The sequence below is a fragment of the Oncorhynchus nerka genome, linkage group LG19, assembly GCF_034236695.1.
Source record: "Oncorhynchus nerka isolate Pitt River linkage group LG19, Oner_Uvic_2.0, whole genome shotgun sequence".
NCBI classification, from domain to species: domain Eukaryota; kingdom Metazoa; phylum Chordata; class Actinopteri; order Salmoniformes; family Salmonidae; genus Oncorhynchus; species Oncorhynchus nerka.
Window position 1 is genome coordinate 29712724 of NC_088414.1, and position 11977 is coordinate 29724700.

Sequence of the window (11977 nt, forward strand, 5' to 3'; positions counted from 1 at the left end):
TGGATAAGATCCTCTGCTAAATGACTCCCTACTGTAGTGTCTCTGGATAAGAACCTCTGCTAAATGACTCCCTACTGTAGTGTCTCTGAATAAGAACCTCTGCTAAATGACTCCCTACTGTAGTGTCTCTGGATAAGAGACTCTGCTAAATGACTCCCTACTGTAGTGTCTCTGGATAAGAGCCTCTGCTAAATGACTCCCTACTGTAGTGTCTCTGGATAAGAGACTGCTAAATGACTCCCTACTGTAGTGTCTCTGGATAAGAGACTCTGCTAAATGACTCCCTACTGTAGTGTCTCTGGATAAGAGACTCTGCTAAATGACTCCCTACTGTAGTGTCTCTGGATAAGAGACTCTGCTAAATGACTCCCTACTGTAGTGTCTCTGGATAAGAGCCTCTGCTAAATGACCCTACTGTAGTGTCTCTGGATAAGAGACTCTGCTAAATGACTCCCTACTGTAGTGTCTCTGGATAAGAGACTCTGCTAAATGACTCCCTACTGTAGTGTCTCTGGATAAGAGCCTCTGCTAAATGACTCCCTACTGTAGTGTCTCTGGATAAGAGCCTCTGCTAAATGACTCCCTACTGTAGTGTCTCTGGATAAGAGCCTCTGCTAAATGACTCCCTACTGTAGTGTCTCTGGATAAGAGCCTCTGCTAAATGACTCCCTACTGTAGTGTCTCTGGATAAGAGACTCTGCTAAATGACTCCCTACTGTAGTGTCTCTGGATAAGAGACTCTGCTAAATGACTCCCTACTGTAGTGTCTCTGGATAAGAGACTCTGCTAAATGACTCCCTACTGTAGTGTCTCTGGATAAGAGACTGCTAAATGACTCCCTACTGTAGTGTCTCTGGATAAGAGACTCTGCTAAATGACTCCCTACTGTAGTGTCTCTGGATAAGAGACTCTGCTAAATGACTCCCTACTGTAGTGTCTCTGGATAAGAGACTCTGCTAAATGACTCCCTACTGTAGTGTCTCTGGATAAGAGACTCTGCTAAATGACTCCCTACTGTAGTGTCTCTGGATAAGAGCCTCTGCTAAATGACTCCCTACTGTAGTGTCTCTGGATAATCCTCTGCTAAATGACTCCCTACTGTAGTGTCTCTGGATAAGATCCTCTGCTAAATGACTCCCTACTGTAGTGTCTCTGGATAAGAGACTCTGCTAAATGACTCCCTACTGTAGTGTCTCTGGATAAGAGACTCTGCTAAATGACTCCCTACTGTAGTGTCTCTGGATAAGAGACTCTGCTAAATGACTCCCTACTGTAGTGTCTCTGGATAGAGACTCTGCTAAATGACTCCCTACTGTAGTGTCTCTGGATAAGAGACTCTGCTAAATGACTCCCTACTGTAGTGTCTCTGGATAAGAGACTCTGCTAAATGACTCCCTACTGTTGTCTCTGGATAAGAGACTCTGCTAAATGACTCCCTACTGTAGTGTCTCTGGATAAGAGACTCTGCTAAATGACTCCCTACTGTAGTGTCTCTGGATAAGAGACTCTGCTAAATGACTCCCTACTGTAGTGTTTCTGGGTAAGAGCCTCTGCTAAATGACTCCCTACTGTAGTGTCTCTGGATAAGAGACTCTGCTAAATGACTCCCTACTGTAGTGTCTCTGGATAAGAGCCTCTGCTAAATGACTCCCTACTGTAGTGTCTCTGGATAAGAGACTCTGCTAAAAATGACTGCTAAATGACTCCCTACTGTAGTGTCTCTGGATAAGAGCCTCTGCTAAATGACTCCCTACTGTAGTGTCTCTGGATAAGAGCCTCTGCTAAATGACTCCCTACTGTAGTGTCTCTGGATAAGAGCCTCTGCTAAATGACTCCCTACTGTAGTGTTTCTGGATAAGAGCCTCTGCTAAATGACTCCCTACTGTAGTGTCTCCTCTGCTAAATGACTCCCTACTGTAGTGTCTCTGAGAACCTCTGCTAAATGACTCCCTACTGTAGTGTCTCTGGATAAGAACCTCTGCTAAATGACTAGTGTCTTTGGATAAGACTCTGCTAAATGACTCCCTACTGTAGTGTCTCTGGATAAGAGACTCTGCTAAATGACTCCCTACTGTAGTGTCTCTGGATAAGAGACTCTGCTAAATGACTCCCTACTGTAGTGTTTCTGGATAAGAGCCTCTGCTAAATGACTCCCTACTGTAGTGTCTCTGGATAAGATCCTCTGCTAAATGACTCCCTACTGTAGTGTCTCTGGATAAGACCTCTGCTAAATGACTCCCTACTGTAGTGTCTCTGGATAAGAACCTCTGCTAAATGACTCCCTACTGTAGTGTCTCTGGATAAGAGACTCTGCTAAATGACTCCCTACTGTAGTGTCTCTGGATAAGAGCCTCTGCTAAATGACTCCCTACTGTAGTGTCTCTGGATAAGATCCTCTGCTAAATGACTCCCTACTGTAGTGTCTCTGGATAAGAGACTCTGCTAAATGACTCCCTACTGTAGTGTCTCTGGATAAGAGACTGCTAAATGACTCCCTACTGTAGTGTCTCTGGATAAGAGCCTCTGCTAAATGACTCCCTACTGTAGTGTCTCTGGATAAAGACTCTGCTAAATGACTCCCTACTGTAGTGTCTCTGGATAAGAGACTCTGCTAAATGACTCCCTACTGTAGTGTCTCTGGATAAGAGACCTCTGCTAAATGACTCCCTACTGTAATGCTAAATGACTCCCTACTGTAGTGTCTTCTGGATAAGAGACTCTGCTAAATGACTCCCTACTGTAGTGTCTCTGGATAAGAGACTCTGCTAAATGACTCCCTACTGTAGTGTCTCTGGATAAGAGACTCTGCTAAATGACTCCCTACTGTAGTGTCTCTGGATAAGAGACTCTGCTAAATGACTCCCAACTGTAGTGTCTCCGGATAAGAGCCTCTGCTAAATGACTCCCTACTGTAGTGTCTCTGGATAAGAGCCTCTGCTAAATGACTCCCAACTGTAGTGTCTCTGGATAAGAGCCTCTGCGAAATGACTCCCAACTGTAGTGTCTCTGGATAAGAGCCTCTGCTAAATGACTCCCAACTGTAGTGTCTCTGGATAAGAGCCTCTGCTAAATGACTCCCTACTGTAGTGTCCCTGGATAAGAGCCTCTGCTAAATGACTCCCAACTGTAGTGTCTCTGGATAAGAGCCTCTGCTAAATGACTCCCTACTGTAGTGTTTCTGGGTAAGAGCCTCTGCTAAATGACTCCCTACTGTAGTGTCTGGATAAGATCCTCTGCTAAATGACTCCCTACTGTAGTGTCTCTGAATAAGAACCTCTGCTAAATGACTCCCTACTCTAGTGTCTTTGGATAAGAGACTGCTAAATGACTCCCTACTGTAGTGTCTCTGGATAAGAGACTCTGCTAAATGACTCCCTACTGTAGTGTCTCTGGATAAGAGCCTCTGCTAAATGACTCCCTACTGTAGTGTCTCTGGATAAGAGCCTCTGCTAAATGACTCCCTACTGTAGTGTCTCTGGATAAGATCCTCTGCTAAATGACTCCCTACTGTAGTGTCTCTGAATAAGAACCTCTGCTAAATGACTCCCTACTGTAGTGTCTCTGGATAAGAGCCTCTGCTAAATGACTCCCTACTGTAGTGTCTCTGGATAAGAGACTCTGCTAAATGACTCCCTACTGTAGTGTCTCTGGATAAGAGACTCTGCTAAATGACTCCCTACTGTAGTGTCTCTGGATAAGAGACTCTCTAAATGATACTGTAGTGTCTCTGGATAAGAGCCTCTGCTAAATGACTCCCTACTGTAGTGTCTCTGGATAAGAGCCTCTGCTAAATGACTCCCTACTGTAGTGTCTCTGGATAAGAGACTCTGCTAAATGACTCCCTACTGTAGTGTCTCTGGATAAGAGGCTAAATGAACTGTAGTGTCTCTGGATCTGCTAAATGACTCCCTACTGTAGTGTCTGGATAAGATCCTCTGCTAACTGACTCCCTACTGTAGTGTCTCTGGATAAGAGACTCTGCTAAATGACTCCCTACTGTAGTGTCTGGATAAGAGACTCTGCTAAATGACTCCCTACTGTAGTGTCTCTGGATAAGAGACTCTGCTAAATGACTCCCTACTGTAGTGTCTCTGGATAAGAGACTCTGCTAAATGACTCCCTACTGTAGTGTCTCTGGATAAGAGCCTCTGCTAAATGACTCCCTACTGTAGTGTCTGGATAAGATCCTCTGCTAAATGACTCCCTACTGTAGTGTCTCTGGATAAGAGCCTCTGCTAAATGACTCCCTACTGTAGTGTCTCTGGATAAGAACCTCTGCTAAATGACTCCCTACTGTAGTGTCTCTGAATAAGAGACTCTGCTAAATGACTCCCTACTGTAGTGTCTCTGGATAAGAGACTCTGCTAAATGACTAAAGTGTCTCTGATAAGACTCCTACTGTAGTGTCTCTGGATAAGAGACTCTGCTAAATGACTCCCTACTGTAGTGTCTCTGGATAAGAGACTCTGCTAAATGACTCCCTACTGTAGTGTCTCTGGATAAGAGACTCTGCTAAATGACTCCCTACTGTAGTGTCTCTGGATAAGAGACTCTGCTAAATGACTCCCTACTGTAGTGTCTCTGGATAAGAGCCTCTGCTAAATGACTCCCTACTGTAGTGTCTCTGGATAAGAGCCTCTGCTAAATGACTCCCAACTGTAGTGTCTCTGGATAAGAGCCTCTGCGAAATGACTCCCAACTGTAGTGTCTCTGGATAAGAGCCTCTGCTAAATGACTCCCAACTGTAGTGTCTATGGATAAGAGCCTCTGCTAAATGACTCTGAACTGTAGTGTCCCTGGATAACAGCCTCTGCTAAATGACTCCCAACTGTAGTGTCTCTGGATAAGAGCCTCTGCTAAATGACTCCCTACTGTAGTGTTTCTGGGTAAGAGCCTCTGCTAAATGACTCCCTACTGTAGTGTCTGGATAAGATCCTCTGCTAAATGACTCCCTACTGTAGTGTCTGGATAAGATCCTCTGCTAAATGACTCCCTTCTGTAGTGTCTCTGGATAAGAGACTCTGCTAAATGACTCCCTACTGTAGTGTCTCTGGATAAGAGACTCTGCTAAATGACTCCCTACTGTAGTGTCTCTGGATAAGAGACTCTGCTAAATGACTCCCTACTGCTAAATGACTCCCTACTGTAGTGTCTCTGGATAAGAGACTCTGCTAAATGACTCCCTACTGTAGTGTCTCTGGATAAGAGACTCTGCTAAATGACTCCCTACTGTAGTGTCTCTGGATAAGATCCTCTGCTAAATGACTCCCTACTGTAGTGTCTCTGAATAAGAACCTCTGCTAAATGACTCCCTACTCTAGTGTCTTTGGATAAGAGACTGCTAAATGACTCCCTACTGTAGTGTCTCTGGATAAGAGACTCTGCTAAATGACTCCCTACTGTAGTGTCTCTGGATAAGAGACTCTGCTAAATGACTCCCTACTGTAGTGTCTCTGGATAAGAGACTCTGCTAAATGACCTCTACTGTAGTGTCTCTGGATAAGAGACTCTGCTAAATGACTCCCTACTGTAGTGTCTCTGGATAAGAGACTCTGCTAAATGACTCCCTACTGTAGTGTCTCTGGATAAGAGACTCTGCTAAATGACTCCCTACTGTAGTGTCTCTGGATAAGAGACTCTGCTAAATGACTCCCTACTGTAGTGTCTCTGGATAAGAGACTCTGCTAAATGACTCCCTACTGTAGTGTCTCTGGATAAGAGACTCTGCTAAATGACTCCCAACTGTAGTGTCTCTGGATAAGAGCCTCTGCTAAATGACTCCCTACTGTAGTGTCTCTGGAAGAGCCTCTGCTAAATGATGACTGTAGTGTCCCTGGATAAGAGCCTCTGCTAAATGACTCCCTACTGTAGTGTCTCTGGATAAGAGACTCTGCTAAATGACTCCCTACTGTAGTGTTTCTGGGTAAGAGCCTCTGCTAAATGACTCCCTACTGTAGTGTCTGGATAAGATCCTCTGCTAAATGACTCCCTACTGTAGTGTCTCTGGATAAGAGACTCTGCTAAATGACTCCCTACTGTAGTGTCTCTGGATAAGAGACTCTGCTAAATGACTCCCTACTGTAGTGTCTCTGGATAAGAGACTCTGCTAAATGACTCCCTACTGTAGTGTCTCTGGATAAGAGACTCTGCTAAATGACTCCCTACTGTAGTGTCTCTGGATAAGAGACTCTGCTAAATGACTCCCTACTGTAGTGTCTCTGGATAAGAGACTCTGCTAAATGACTCCCTACTGTAGTGTCTCTGGATAAGAGACTCTGCTAAATGACTCCCTACTGTAGTGTCTCTGGATAAGAGCCTCTGCTAAATGACTCCCTACTGTAGTGTCTCTGGATAAGAGACTCTGCTAAATGACTCCCTACTGTAGTGTCTCTGGATAAGAGCCTCTGCTAAATGACTCCCTACTGTAGTGTCTCTGGATAAGAGCCTCTGCTAAATGACTCCCTACTGTAGTGTCTCTGGATAAGAGCCTCTGCTAAATGACTCCCTACTGTAGTGTCTCTGGATAAGAGCCTCTGCTAAATGACTCCCTACTGTAGTGTCTCTGGATAAGAGACTCTGCTAAATGACTCCCTACTGTAGTGTTTCTGGGTAAGAGCCTCTGCTAAATGACTCCCTACTGTAGTGTCTGGTAAGATCCTCTGCTAAATGACTCCCTACTGTAGTGTCTCTGGATAAGATCCTCTGCTAAATGACTCCCTACTGTAGTGTCTCTGGATAAGAGACCTCTGCTAAATGACTCCCTACTGTAGTGTCTTCTGGATAAGAGACTGCTAAATGACTCCCTACTGTAGTGTCTCTGGATAAGAGACTCTGCTAAATGACTCCCTACTGTAGTGTCTCTGGATAAGAGACTCTGCTAAATGACTCCCTACTGTAGTGTTTCTGGATAAGAGCCTCTGCTAAATGACTCCCTACTGTAGTAAGTCTCTGCTAAATGATATAAGATCCTCTGCTAAATGACTCCCTACTGTAGTGTCTCTGGATAAGAGACCTCTGCTAAATGACTCCCTACTGTAGTGTCTCTGGATAAGAGACTCTGCTAAATGACTCCCTACTGTAGTGTCTCTGGATAAGAGACTCTGCTAAATGACTCCCTACTGTAGTGTCTCTAAATAAGACTCTGCTAAATGACTCCCTACTGTAGTGTCTCTGGATAAGAGACTCTGCTAAATGACTCCCTACTGTAGTGTCTCTGGATAAGAGACTCTGCTAAATGACTCCCTACTGTAGTGTCTCTGGATAAGAGCCTCTGCTAAATGACTCCCTACTGTAGTGTCTCTGGATAAGAGACTCTGCTAAATGACTCCCTACTGTAGTGTCTCTGGATAAGAGACTCTGCTAAATGACTCCCTACTGTAGTGTCTCTGGATAAGAGCCTCTGCTAAATGACTCCCTACTGTAGTGTCTCTGGATAAGATCCTCTGCTAAATGACTCCCTACTGTAGTGTCTCTGGATAAGAACTCTGCTAAATGACTCCCTACTGTAGTGTCTCTGGATAAGAGACTCTGCTAAATGACTCCCTACTGTAGTGTCTCTGGATAAGAGACTCTGCTAAATGACTCCCTACTGTAGTGTCTCTGGATAAGAGACTCTGCTAAATGACTCCCTACTGTAGTGTCTCTGGATAAGAGACTCTGCTAAATGACTCCCTACTGTAGTGTCTCTGGATAAGAGACTCTGCTAAATGACTCCCTACTGTAGTGTCTCTGGATAAGAGACTCTGCTAAATGACTCCCTACTGTAGTGTCTCTAAGAGATAAATGAGAGTGTCTCTGGATAAGAGACTCTGCTAAATGACTCCCTACTGTAGTGTCTCTGGATAAGAGACTCTGCTAAATGACTCCCTACTGTAGTGTCTCTGGATAAGAGCCTCTGCTAAATGACTCCCTACTGTAGTGTCTCTGGATAAGAGACTCTGCTAAATGACTCCTGTAGTGTACTGCTAAATAGTGTCTCTGGATAAGAGACTCTGCTAAATGACTCCCTACTGTAGTGTCTCTGGATAAGAGACTCTGCTAAATGACTCCCTACTGTAGTGTCTCTGGATAAGAGCCTCTGCTAAATGACTCCCTACTGTAGTGTCTCTGGATAAGAGACTCTGCTAAATGACTCCCTACTGTAGTGTCTCTGGATAAGAGACTCTGCTAAATGACTCCCTACTGTAGTGTCTCTGGATAAGAGCCTCTGCTAAATGACTCCCTACTGTAGTGTCTCTGGATAAGAGACTGCTAAATGACTCCCTACTGTAGTGTCTCTGGATAAGAGACTCTGCTAAATGACTCCCTACTGTAGTGTCTCTGGATAAGAGCCTCTGCTAAATGACTCCCTACTGTAGTGTCTCTGGATAAGAGACTCTGCTAAATGACTCCCTACTGTAGTGTCTCTGGATAAGAGACTCTGCTAAATGACTCCCTACTGTAGTGTCTCTGGATAAGAGCCTCTGCTAAATGACTCCCTACTGTAGTGTCTCTGGATAAGAGCCTCTGCTAAATGACTCCCTACTGTAGTGTCTCTGGATAAGAGCCTCTGCTAAATGACTCCCTACTGTAGTGTCTCTGGATAAGAGCCTCTGCTAAATGACTCCCTACTGTAGTGTCTCTGGATAAGAGCCTCTGCTAAATGACTCCCTACTGTAGTGTCTCTGGATAAGAGCCTCTGCTAAATGACTCCCTACTGTAGTGTCTCTGGATAAGAACCTCTGCTAAATGACTCCCTACTGTAGTGTCTCTGGATAAGAGACTGCTAAATGACTCCCTACTGTAGTGTCTCTGGATAAGAGACTCTGCTAAATGACTCCCTACTGTAGTGTCTCTGGATAAGAGACTCTGCTAAATGACTCCCTACTGTAGTGTCTCTGGATAAGAGCCTCTGCTAAATGACTCCCTACTGTAGTGTCTCTGGATAAGAGACTCTGCTAAATGACTCCCTACTGTAGTGTCTCTGGATAAGAGACTCTGCTAAATGACTCCCTACTGTAGTGTCTCTGGATAAGAGACTCTGCTAAATGACTCCCTACTGTAGTGTCTGGATAAGATCCTCTGCTAAATGACTCCCTTCTGTAGTGTCTCTGGATAAGAGACTCTGCTAAATGACTCCCTACTGTAGTGTCTCTGGATAAGAGACTCTGCTAAATGACTCCCTACTGTAGTGTCTCTGGATAAGAGACTCTGCTAAATGACTCCCTACTGTAGTGTCTCTGGATAAGAGACTCTGCTAAATGACTCCCTACTGTAGTGTCTCTGGATAAGAGACTCTGCTAAATGACTCCCTACTGTAGTGTCTCTGGATAAGAGACTCTGCTAAATGACTCCCTACTGTAGTGTCTCTGGATAAGAGACTCTGCTAAATGACTCCCTACTGTAGTGTCTCTGGATAAGAGACTCTGCTAAATGACTCCCTACTGTAGTGTCTCTGGATAAGAGACTCTGCTAAATGACTCCCTACTGTAGTGTCTCTGGATAAGAGCCTCTGCTAAATGACTCCCTACTGTAGTGTCTCTGGATAAGAGACTCTGCTAAATGACTCCCTACTGTAGTGTCTCTGGATAAGAGCCTCTGCTAAATGACTCCCTACTGTAGTGTCTCTGGATAAGAGACTCTGCTAAATGACTCCCTACTGTAGTGTCTCTGGATAAGAGACTCTGCTAAATGACTCCCTACTGTAGTGTCTCTGGATAAGAGACTCTGCTAAATGACTCCCTACTGTAGTGTCTCTGGATAAGAGACTCTGCTAAATGACTCCTACTGTAGTGTCTCTGGATAAGAGACTCTGCTAAATGACTCCCTACTGTAGTGCCTCTCTAAATGTGTCTCTGGATAAGAGCCTCTCTAAATGCTAAATAAGACTCTAAATGACTCCCTACTGTAGTGTCTCTGGATAAGAGCCTCTGCTAAATGACTCCCTACTGTAGTGTCTCTGGATAAGAGCCTCTGCTAAATGACTCCCTACTGTAGTGTCTCTGGATAAGAGCCTCTGCTAAATGACTCCCTACTGTAGTGTCTCTGGATAAGAGCCTCTGCTAAATGACTCCCTACTGTAGTGTCTCTGGATAAGAGCCTCTGCTAAATGACTCCCTACTGTAGTGTCTCTGGATAAGAGACTCTGCTAAATGACTCCCTACTGTAGTGTCTCTGGATAAGAGCCTCTGCTAAATGACTCCCTACTGTAGTGTCTCTGGATAAGAGACTGCTAAATGACTCCCTACTGTAGTGTCTCTGGATAAGAGACTCTGCTAAATGACTCCCTACTGTAGTGTCTCTGGATAAGAGACTCTGCTAAATGACTCCCTACTGTAGTGTCTCTGGATAAGAGACTCTGCTAAATGACTCCCTACTGTAGTGTCTCTGGATAAGATCCTCTGCTAAATGACTCCCTACTGTAGTGTCTCTGGATAAGAGACTCTGCTAAATGACTCCCTACTGTAGTGTCTCTGGATAAGAGACTCTGCTAAATGACTCCCTACTGTAGTGTCTCTGGATAAGAGACTCTGCTAAATGACTCCCTACTGTAGTGTCTCTGGATAAGAGACTCTGCTAAATGACTCCCTACTGTAGTGTCTGGATAAGAGACTCTGCTAAATGACTCCCTACTGTAGTGTCTCTGGATAAGAGACTCTGCTAAATGACTCCCTACTGTAGTGTCTCTGGATAAGAGACTCTGCTAAATGACTCCCTACTGTAGTGTCTCTGGATAAGAGCCTCTGCTAAATGACTCCCTACTGTAGTGTCTCTGGATAAGAACCCTCTGCTAAATGACTCCCTACTGTAGTGTCTCTGGATAAGAGACTCTGCTAAATGACTCCCTACTGTAGTGTCTCTGGATAAGAGCCTCTGCTAAATGACTCCCTACTGTAGTGTCTCTGGATAAGAGACTCTGCTAAATGACTCCCTACTGTAGTGTCTCTGGATAAGAGACTCTGCTAAATGACTCCCTACTGTAGTGTCTCTGGATAAGAGACTCTGCTAAATGACTCCCTACTGTAGTGTCTCCGGATAAGAGCCTCTGCTAAATGACTCCCTACTGTAGTGTCTCCGGATAAGAGCCTCTGCTAAATGACTCCCTACTGTAGTGTCTCTGGATAAGAGCCTCTGCTAAATGACTCCCAACTGTAGTGTCTCTGGATAAGAGCCTCTGCTAAATGACTCCCTACTGTAGTGTCTCTGGATAAGAGCCTCTGCTAAATGACTCCCTACTGTAGTGTCTCTGGATAAGATCCTCTGCTAAATGACTCCCTACTGTAGTGTCTCTGGATAGAGAACTCTAAATGACTCCCTAAATGACTGCTAAATGACTCCCTACTGTAGTGTCTCTGGATAAGAGACTCTGCTAAATGACTCCCTACTGTAGTGTCTCTGGATAAGAGACTCTGCTAAATGACTCCCTACTGTAGTGTCTCTGGATAAGAGACTCTGCTAAATGACTCCCTACTGTAGTGTCTCTGGATAAGAGACTCTGCTAAATGACTCCCTACTGTAGTGTCTCTGGATAAGAGCCTCTGCTAAATGACTCCCTACTGTAGTGTCTCTGGATAAGAGACTCTGCTAAATGACTCCCTACTGTAGTGTCTCTGGATAAGAGACTCTGCTAAATGACTCCCTACTGTAGTGTCTCTGGATAAGAACCTCTGCTAAATGACTCCCTACTCTAGTGTCTTTGGATAAGAGACTGCTAAATGACTCCCTACTGTAGTGTCTCTGGATAAGAGCCTCTGCTAAATGACTCCCTACTGTAGTGTGTCTCTGGATAAGAGACTCTGCTAAATGACTCCCTACTGTAGTGTCTCTGGATAAGAGCCTCTGCTAAATGACTCCCTACTGTAGTGTCTCTGGATAAGAGACTCTGCTAAATGACTCCTACTGTAGTGTCTCTGGATAAGAGCCTCTGCTAAATGACTCCCTACTGTAGTGTCTCTGGATAAGAGCCTCTGCTAAATGACTCCCTACTGTAGTGTCTCTG